Source organism: Myripristis murdjan, chromosome 11 (genome assembly GCF_902150065.1).
Source record: "Myripristis murdjan chromosome 11, fMyrMur1.1, whole genome shotgun sequence".
Taxonomy (NCBI): Eukaryota; Metazoa; Chordata; class Actinopteri; order Holocentriformes; family Holocentridae; genus Myripristis; species Myripristis murdjan.
The window spans coordinates 22,508,326-22,519,290 of record NC_043990.1 but is presented as its reverse complement, the minus strand read 5'-3'; positions in this window follow the sequence as shown (position 1 = coordinate 22,519,290).

Here is a 10,965-nt window from a genome sequence, read left to right as displayed (position 1 = left end):
GAGTAGGACAGATATGTTTCTCTGCCACGAATTCCAGTGTGGGTAATCTCTCCGAGGCTATATCAGAATGCAGTTTCTTTAGGCGACATCGGGGTTCATGTTTGTACATCCTGCGCTGCGTATGGTGGTAGTCTGGTATCATTTTAAACATAAAAATAAAGACATTCATGCATGTACAAACACAAGCAACACTGCGGGGTGACAGAAAAAGGCGCTGACAGACAAGGAGCGAGTGATAAGGAGACGGAGTGAGGGAGAGAGAGTTGAGGAGGCAAAAATAGGACAATTGAAGATGTACACAAAGCTTAGATTCCCCTCCCGTAATAGAGACAAAAAGAGCTGAATGAAAACCTATTTTCCAGGCCTTCCCTGCACACAGACAAAATCCATTTGCATTTCATTTCAATAATATCTTGAAAGCTTTCGCCGAACTAAGTTATGCCCAGGCACTCATAAATAATTAAATCGTTACTGTAATGACTTCAAATACTTCAAAATAACATTCATCTGTTTTTTTTTTTTTTTGGTGTTCACTTTTATGAATAATTGGAATGGAGAGCAAATGGTCTTGATTTGTTTTTCTTCTTTCTTTCTTTCTTTCTTTCTTTCTTTCTTTCTTTTTCTTTCTTCTCATGTTTTTTTTTTTTTTTCCCCAAAAAAGCCTCTTAATATTTGGGGCAGTTGAGGGGAGCTCCAAGAATGTTAGTAAATCTCCACCATCATCAAAATGGACCTGTTTAAACTACAATAGATGCTCATTATTATGGGCAGAGAGCCAGGAAACAATATGGCTTTGGAATGTGCTTTTCAAATGTCATTTATTCCAGCTCTGCAAAGTGCTGTGATGTGAATGGCTAACTAGGATATATCCAATTTCAGACATCATGCCACTCCTTCCCACATCAACTCTCTCCCATCCCTTGTCAAATGCAGGCTCTCTCTCTCTCTCTCTCTCTCTCTCTCTCTCTCCCTCTCTCCCACAGATTTTATACAGCATACCAAGTGACCTGCTGATTTGCTCCCCAGTGCCTGCAGAGCGAAGGAAATGGGGATAGAGGATGGGGGGGGGGCTTGACAGACATGCATACTAATATTCAGATGAGCGTTTATTCCTTATGGACCTCTGGCCAGCGCTTGAGCCCCAAGGGTTTTCACCACAACACTATTTATCCAACAGTAATGACAGAGTAGACTCCATCAGGTCAGGGGGGAGAGAGAGAGAGAGCGAGAGGGAGAAAGAGAGAGAAAGAGATGCAAATGTATTGATGTATCCATGATTACTTGCATAATTCTCATCACAGCTGACCACTACTGCCACTTCTGTCACATTTGCCGTCTACCGGATATGACCAGCACGTGCAGATTAAACACAACTTCCTGTAAAGAGTTGAGCTGGTGTTTGTATGTGTGTATATTTCTAAAAACGTCTATGGCTGACCGGCTTTGCCTTGTAATTCCTTGATTGGGAAGAGATCCTTGCTCTTCCCCTCTCTCTCTCTGGTAGGCTCCCTCTGCCTCCTCCTCCTCCTCTCCCACTCCTTTTTCTTCTGCCAAAGCAGGCTGAGGTTGGAATACAGTGTTGATTTGCTGCAGGGCAGTAACCACACATGCTGACCTCCACTACCAATGCTCCACAGATACCAGTGCCAAGCCCCCGCCACCCCACACAGAGACACCCCTCAAGGGGGAGAGAGGGGCTGGATCTCTGGCACTCTTGGCCTGGCAAGGCAACACTAGCACAGAAGGAAAGGGAAGGGTTGGAGGCCTGGACCGACCCTGGTCCACCATTTTGCCCATCTGCTGTTTCAAAGCCCGTAATAACAGACCAGCATACAAATGTGTGCTCTCTGTAGTTAGCATTCACCTGCTTGTGTTATACAAATTTGGATGCCGAAATGAGCTGAGCTTCAGATAATAGAACAGGGAACTTTTTCATAAACACTCCAAGGCCGCACTATGGGGCTATATTCATACTATGCTATTGCTTAATGTTCTCTCTTCCTACACATATGACCCACAGGAGCTTGCTCTCCTGGGGTTGTTGAAAGACATTCTGAAAAATTACAAAATAAAAGGAGACAAGACATAGTGTTGTAAAGATTGTTGTGAATTAATGATCTCTGAGAGTGACACATTATCTAATGGTTTATTTTTCCCTTCACGCTGCAAAGAGATGGCAGCTGCTACCTTTAGGCCTGCAGTTACCTCCCAAATCGGTTAGGCAAGGGATTTGAGGACAGGTGTCGCTACAGTGAGAGTACACATTCTGCGTTTGCTATGCTGCACTGTATTTAACATGCATGGGATGTGTGGAAAGTAAAGCAATCAGTAAATCCACCCATCATTTGTCTATGAGTGATTCCACGCATCACCAACACAGCTTCACGTTTTGTGAAATAGTGACACTGTGATACTTTCATCTCTGACCATACCTGCCACATATGGTAAACACTTCTAGACAACATATGGTCATGTTGGCTAGTGTGAGCCTTCATCTAATTTTCCACATCCCAAAGTGGTTTTACATGATAATTAATACATGTGGTCTGGCAGGACTATAATGCCATCGCAGGATTCAGCATCTTCCAATTCAAGCGATGTTAACTCATGCATAAAAACTATCTGTGCTCCCTTGAAAATTCTACACTGGGACATTTTAAGGCAAGCCTCCATGGTGTGTGTAAGCCTTTGCATGCTAACCAGTGAGTCACAGTTCTCACCGACAACTGTCGCACCGCTTGGCAAAATAATGGACTGGGCAGAGGGAAAAATAAAACAAAATAGAATTTGCATTACATGAGCGGTACATTAAATATTCATTTGGAGCAGTTTTATGGACCCAGACCGTGGCTGCTGGAAAGGGATTTGCTGAAGGGTAAGGCGAAGGGAGGAGAAGGAGGTTTCGATGTACTAACTTCCCTCTTGTGTAATGCATTTTCATAAAAGTCTATTATGGCGCCCTATTATCTTACAAAGGTACATTTGATGCCTAAATGAACTTTTAAAACATGAAGTGCTAAGGTTCAATTGCCCTTGTCCCATTCATGATGGTGAGGATTTACTCTGCAGTACGGTGCAAGTCCACTTGCCGCAGCATATTCACACATACATACAAACACACACACACATACACACGCATTGGTCACTGAGTAAAAGGCTGACACAGGAGTAAAACACTTTATGTTTGAGAACGTTTAAGTGTAACACTGACTCATTGGGCTTTCAAACAGCCATTAACCTGCTGGCATACCATAAAATGCCTTTCCAGAGATGGCGATATTGGCTTTTAATGCAGTCATGGGAACGGCCGAGGACACCATAAAGGCATGTAACCTTTGCTGAATCATTAGAACATTGATTAGTTTAGTTCCTGCATTGCAATATTAGCATTGCGAGAACTGGTGTCTGCAGTTCATTGTGCCATTTAAGCATGGTCAAGGACAAGGATACAACCAATACACGGCTCACAGGGGGGAATTCAAGGGAATTTCTTATATTATTTTCAAAGACAGGCCTTTTTTAAACAGAGTGCTACTGGAAAACATTGTGACTTGTAACAAGGCTTTCACAGATTGTGAGCATGAATATCCCAAAACCTGGCAACCTGGTATTCAGAAGGCTAATTTCTGATATTAAACCAACACATGTTGGCAGAGTTGCTCCAGTGACAATAACAACCAATTTTGTAGAGATAAAATATAATATGCCTTGATGAGTTGAACCTGTCAGATTATCTGGTTTTATCTCTTCCCATGAACCCTGAATAGAGCGAGAGCATGTAGCTTATTTACTGTTCTGTCAGTGGATCAAGTACTATATTGTTCAAACATCTCAAAAGTAAAAAAAAAAAAAACAAAAAAAAAACTGCATTAATATATTTGCAGTGTATGACAATTATTATTTAAATTTTTCAAATTGTGCCGTAGCAGATATTTCCTGTGTATTGGGTTTTAATTGTGTCCATTCCTCGTCTGGATGTTTTGTTTTGTTTTGTTTTGTTTCTTTTTTCCAAATATTGGTTTGCTCTGTTTTATGAACAGTGAGAAACCTGAGGTCCACAGTGATTACCTTAGTTGTTTTGAAATGTTTTTTTTTCTTATGATTATTCATCTAAATGTCTGTTTCTGTGTGTATGGAGTTTGAGTGTATAGCACTGATTTACTTTGAAGGTCTTTGTGACTCCACTCTCGGTGAACTCAGTGATTGGTGATTGCTTTCACCTGTTTGCCTACCTGGCCTACTTTAGTCAGGCCTGTGCTGCATTTGTATGTGTATGCACTGATGAAGGCTGGATGGCCAAAAGCACTTTGTGCCATGTCAGACAACTGATCCAGTAAATCTATGGCATAATTCATTTCTGAGGGTGACCCTCTTGTCTTAACATAGCCATGGGAGGCCGGAACAAAAGGAGTACAGGGTGAATTTTGATTGGTCTTTTAAGTAACATATTTCAAAGCTGACACTCAAATTTGCTTAAAATGAGCACCAATCGTTTTTTCGATTCAGCACAGAAGGGGGGGACTTTCTGATGTCAGTAGTGTCCACTGTGCACTGCTAACTATTTTCCCAGCCTAGTGATCACCTAATGTCATTAAAAAGCTTGGTACCACAGTTTTTGACTGTATGAAGTCTGTAAGGTTAATATCCCCCTCCCTCCCCCCTCCGTCATAATTATCTGTCCTCCACAGGCACCAAAAAAGGGTTTTTTTGTGCCTTTGTGAAGCTGTGTGTGTGTGTGTGTGTTTGTGAGACGCCTCGCCCTTCAGCAGCAGGTGTGTTTTAACAAGCTAATCAAACTGTGCCCACCTGTTTTTAATTCCAGGGAGACGTTTTTGAAGACCCGTGGGCAGCTGGTAAAGGCCAAGGATTTCACACAGCGACTGTAACACACATGGTTACGCCACAGAAAACACACACTGCCCCGCATGCACAGATGTGCATGACCACACACACACACACACACGCAAGATTTTATCTGTTTAACATTACACTGCACTCCAGGAAATATGGTTAATAGAAGTTCATGGGAACAGTAATGAGTGGAGCTGCTGCTTTGGGTGTGCTTATTAAAGTTCTGTCAATAACTGGGATCCCATCCAAATATTTGGTTGCAAAATATGAGGAAATGAAATGGAATGGCTGAATGGAATGACATTCTGATTAAGAATTTGCTGTTTATTACAAAAAAAAAAAAAGTTTTTAAGCTTGCTGAAAATGGAAAGATTTTTGATAATATGAGTTTGAACAACATCTGCCCACCATGACCTTCCAGAAATGTCATAATGTTTTAAGTTCTGTCTCTGTCATGTACCGTATAAGGCACCAGCCACCACGACTGCATGGCCATTAGTTGGTGCATTAGAATATTGGCAAGTGCATCGCTTTGTTTTCAGACAGCATGACATACGACTGCCATTAGCTGACGCAAAAGAACGGTACCAATTCCCCCAATAACCATCAGTTTGTTGACAAATCCTATTTTCTTGTGGATTTGATTTCTGATATTTATGTTAACATAACATTTGTTTTGTGTGTCATCTCAAACATTCACTCAGAATTGCTTGACATTTAGATAGAAATGCAGCTCATGCCACAGGAAGAAATTGCCTCAGTCGATAATATTGCCGTGCATGTATTCCTACTGTAGCTGTTACAGTAGACGCATTCAGCCGGTGTGTATGTGTGTGTGTCAAGTGTGCAGAGGTGCGTTTGCATGCAGTTGATTGTGATTTTGATTGCTCGTGTGCATGCACGGGATAAACCACACACCTGACTGACACATAATTCTGTCCCTTAGCCGTGCCAGGCCATCTCTTCCCCTTGTCTGCAGTATTGATTCATTAATTTCTTTCGCATTTGTTCCCCCATTCTTTCTATCCTCCTCCTTGCCCAACCCATTCTTATTATTTTAATGATGACAGACTTATGCATTGGCCAGGCGCATGTAGAGTAATTATGGGGAAATGAACCTGCGGGATGCACGGGCCATTGACCAGCATATTGACTTTGACTGCCACCACAAGCAATTAAACTTAAGCTGCTCAGCGTCTATAGCAGCCCCCACCTTTCTTTATTACACCCTCCACCCTCCACCCCCCTGGCCCCACCTCACATGCACACACACACATACACACACATTGTATGCAAGCTCTACCGGCCACTAGGGTCTAGTTAGTCAGCATTTCTCTCCAGGTCAAACAAACCAGCCACACCTTGCTCCCTAAAGATCAAAATATATCTTTCTACTCATGTGTGTGCATGTCTCTTTTCTCCCACCTCCAACCTCAGTGAGCAGTGAAGACACTGACATGCCCTTGGCCCTACCCGCGTTGTGGACTTCTTAGTTCAAGTGCTCTACAACTATTTTGACACACCTTCATCGAATACTTCTGTCCTGCAGCTGGCAGCACGGCGCCGACAACAGGGATATAATCCATCTGTCGGGGAATCTCTGAGTCACTGAGTGCTGGGTTAACGCTCATCCGGCAGGACGGATGGAGAGAGCTGAGTGCTGCAGCCATGGTTGTTCTTTTGAATCAGTTTTAGAAGCAGTATTAGCGGGACGTTAGCCGACCCAAAGCCACAGAGATGGAGCGAGCGTAGAAAAGCAGGGTTGTGGGAGGAGCGTGGTACTTTTTCCCATATCAGTGTGGAACTGAAACTGTTTCTGCATTAAAATCAGAAACACGGTTACCACACCGTTGTTTTTTTTCCTCTTGTGGCTGGTTGCAGAGATGGATCAATAAATTACACTGTTGCCCGGTATTTACTGACAACATTGATACACAGATTGCACCAAGCCTCACATCTTTGCACTGTTTAGTCGAAATGGTGTAAAACAGTGTGTGGTGTATGTATGTTGAAACAGAATACCAAACATCAAAACCTGGCATGCAGCACTTTAGCAGCATGACAGTAGTTGCCAAGAGGATTATTTTGAGTTATATAAATGTGTAACATTAGTTACTGCATTTTTAGAGGGCTGTTGCCAACAGGACCCACTGAACAGCAATAGCATGTCAATATGACAGGATAAATGAATATATATTTCCTATCTTGGCATATGTTTTTTTTCCAGTTCCCAACTTTCTAATGGACACCTCGGGAGATGCTTACATGCCAAAGAAATTCAGTGCTCTGTCACGATATGGCGGTGAAATTGTAGATTTACCCATTTATGTCCTCGGTGACAGAGTGGCACTTTACCCCCGCTGCATCTCCATGTGTGATGTACAATGTGGAAGATCCAACCCATGGGGAATTCCTATTTGCTTTGCTTATATTTATCAAATGTGACAGATGACAGGGTAGTTTTATAAAGATGAAAGGACTTGTTTTCATCTATCCATTAGGGCATCACAACATGAGGCTTCTCCTGGTGCCTTCAAATTATGCTGCGTATGTTTGTCTTTATTTTTATGAGCTTGTGTTATTGTAAGTAGGACCATGTGTCTGCCTGTGCGAACACACACACACACACACACACACACACACATACTTCCACATGGGTTTCTACATACATTAAGTACTATCCATTTCTATCCCTGTTTTTTTTTTTTTTTTCCTTTGGGGAGGGCGAGCGGGGTGTGTTTAGAGCAAAGGATTAGTGTTCGGTTCACTGTCAAGCAAACAGACCTGGTACTACACTGGCACTGTGGCTCTGCCAGTCCTCCTGAATGTCCTGGGGACTGTGAGCACATATTGACGAACACCTGTAGGACAAGGGTTTAGCTGGCTGCTGACACAGTGGCTGAGGGGGAGGATTTGAAACTGCCACAGTGCTCAAGAGGTAATCAAGTCACTCTAGCGGTATTTAATCCTGTCTCAGTGCGTAGTAATATTGGAACAGAAATGTAATGAAAATATATGATTTAAAAATTTTTAAAAAAGCATAAGACTCACAATTATAATGAGCCTGGAAAGATGTCTTGGACACATGGCATGTGCTCCAGTCTGCCAAGTACAGGACACCATACAGTGACACATAGAGAATGAAAATTATAAAATGACATTGTCCCTTTCCAAACTGAAATAACATAATTTAGACACTTCATCTCACTAATTACATTATGGAATGCAAAGAATAAATGGCGTGCATATTAAAATTATAATCCATGACTGTTTCTTATCAATATATGTCTTCTAATATTCTTTTTATAAGATTAATATAACAGAACGATGATTTAATCTATTCCTAAGCCATGAAAGCATCCGCGCTTGCTGTTCAACACACAATCGCAAATCCTGTTGCACACAAGAAGTGATGCTTTTTACATTTCTATCAGCAGCGAGAGCAGTTTGTGTGGAATAAACAGAAGAACTGCGTGGCTAACATGAGTAGCAATAGCCACCATGGCGGAACGGACAAAGAAAAGAGCACCACCTGCAGAGGCTATCAGTGAAAAATCCCAGTTTGGGTTACACAACGTGATTGACAAGTCTTCTCTGGGTAGTGCAGTGCAGAAACACCACAGCAACAATCACTTACAAAAAAAAAAAAAAAAAAAAAAAAAGACAAAAGAAAACAGGCTGCCTGGATTTATAAATGACCTCTTTACTTTACTTGCATTGTTGGCACATTGGTTCTCAAGTTATATGTAGTCCTATGCATTATACACCAGACAAGCGCATAAAAACATGTACAAATTCAAGGCCTGCAAAGTGTTCCTAATAGTTGAATGTGAATGTTAGCTGAACACTATGGTTAAAACCAGTAAGACTCCACATTTTAATGTAGCTAATATTATATCTATTTCCAGGACTAAGGTGGCGAGTCAGAGAATAATTGCATTTGGAGAGTAATTGAAGTTGAGGCCTGGGCTAAAAGCCCCTTTTAATTGATTACTCTGGATTCTCTGTGAAATAGGTTAAATACTCGCCTAAAATTAGCTCCATTAGTCTCTCGCTCACTATTTATATTCTTTTGCTCCTCTCTTATTATCCAGCTGAGATGGTTGTGATTAAATTGCTCTATACCTCCCCCGCTCCTCTCTCTCTTTTCCTCATCCTCTCTCTCTATCTCTTGCTTGATATCCCCCATTGATCAGACACCCCAATGTAGTCTGTACCACCTCCCTCCCTGCCTCTCCCCTCTCTGTCTCTCTCTTTCTCTCTGTCTCTCTCTCTCTCTCTCCCTCCCATCCTCTCTCTTTTTTATGTACCTCTCTAATGATAATAAGGTAGCTGTAATGTATTGGATGGCTGGATCCATGTCCACTGTTCAAGGCCTACCAACCTGTGCTGATGGTTAAATGACCATGGTCTCTCACTAATCTGCCTTCACTATAGTAACGGCTGGTCTGTTTATTGACTCTCCTCTCCCAACAGGCCTTTGAGCTATTGGATTCTATTTTCTAACTTTTTTGGAAACAGATCAAATTTTGTCAAAGCACCTCCCAAACACCCTGGCCTAACTTCAAGCAAGTCCAACAATCCAATAGAAGCCAATACTGTGAATGTCAACCGACTCTGTAGGCATCAGTTTCCAATTTGCCATTGGCAGGACTTTTGGGAGGAATTTCTCTCTTCTTTTTCTCCCCCTGTACCTGGCACTATTTCCAATGTGAAATTCCCATTCATCATAATAAGCAGTGTTGAGTGTCCATTTATCAAGCCCTGAAGACCGGTGCTTTACTGTGGCAAGTTGAGCCAAGGGGATTTACCTTCTAATGGCTGTTATAAAACCCTGTAGTTATGAGACAAATTAGATAACAAAGGAAGGGAAAACATGATGGCCAACAACCCACACCCTCTTAAGGGGCACTTCCCCTGTGAGACTGTCGTAAGCCTTGTAAACAGTATGCCTGACACGAAAAGTGCTGAGTGTTTTTCTGCAGTTGATTAGAATTCACTTTCACCGACCAATCTCCTTAGCAAAGAAGACATAGCAGCAAGAGGAAAAAAATGTTCACAAATCAGCAGGTTTCATAGATCTGACTCCATTTATTGTACCTCAAATTGGTTTTGCTTCTCAAAAAGGCGTCCATAGATCTCTGGGCTGATTCTCCGAGTTCATCATCTGCATTCAATGTATAACTTGTCATCTCCACCAACACACACATAGTTTTTTCTCTCTCTCTCCCCGTTTCTCTGTTCAGACTTTGTGACTGGGGTAATATATTAACGTGATGAGCCTCTGGTGAGCCACAGACTTAGCCTCTACCAGAAGACTAATCTGTAATGCATGTCTGTTTGAGCTTTATGCGAGCCAACATGAATTTGCCCAAAATGTGATTAATACAACCTCTGTATCCCAGAATGTACCGCTTTGATGAATTAACAAATCAGGTGTGAACGTCCCCCATTTAATCACACTGAGAGATGAAATGCCGGACTGGTGGGGCAGGCTGTGTGAGTGTATCCGCAGTAATCTTTTTCCATCCATATCCTAACCGAGATGAGAAACAAGCGATGTCTCAATAACCACTCTGGCTTGATAGAAACCCAGATGGTCAGGGTCAGGAAGAGATCTGAAGCAGTGTTTGGAACTGGGAATGACTGAAGTGTTTGCTTCAACAGTTGTAAAGTGCGTTTCCTGCTGAACGGAGTGTCTGTGTGCTGTGAGCGCCAGCTGATTGTACGATTGGTACTCAATCTGCACCTTTACAAGCACAGTTTGAAAAGCGCAGTCCAAATGCTGCAATGTATCTCATTCCCACAGGCGTGCAGAAGTTCACAGTAGTGTGTGATGAAGGGAGATGCAATAATGACCGACTGTAATTTCATTTTGGACTATGATTCTTGTTACATGGACATGTGCTTTGATGTTTGGTATTCTATTTCAACATACCTATGACACACTCTCTGTTTTACACCATTTCCTCTATACAGTGCATGGATGGGAGACCTGGGGCATATGTGTATCAACACTGTCAGTACATGTATAATTGATTGTCATACATAATTCTGAGGGCCACATCACTGTCAAGAATCTTCATGTCTTTTTTTTTTTTTTTTTTTTTTTTT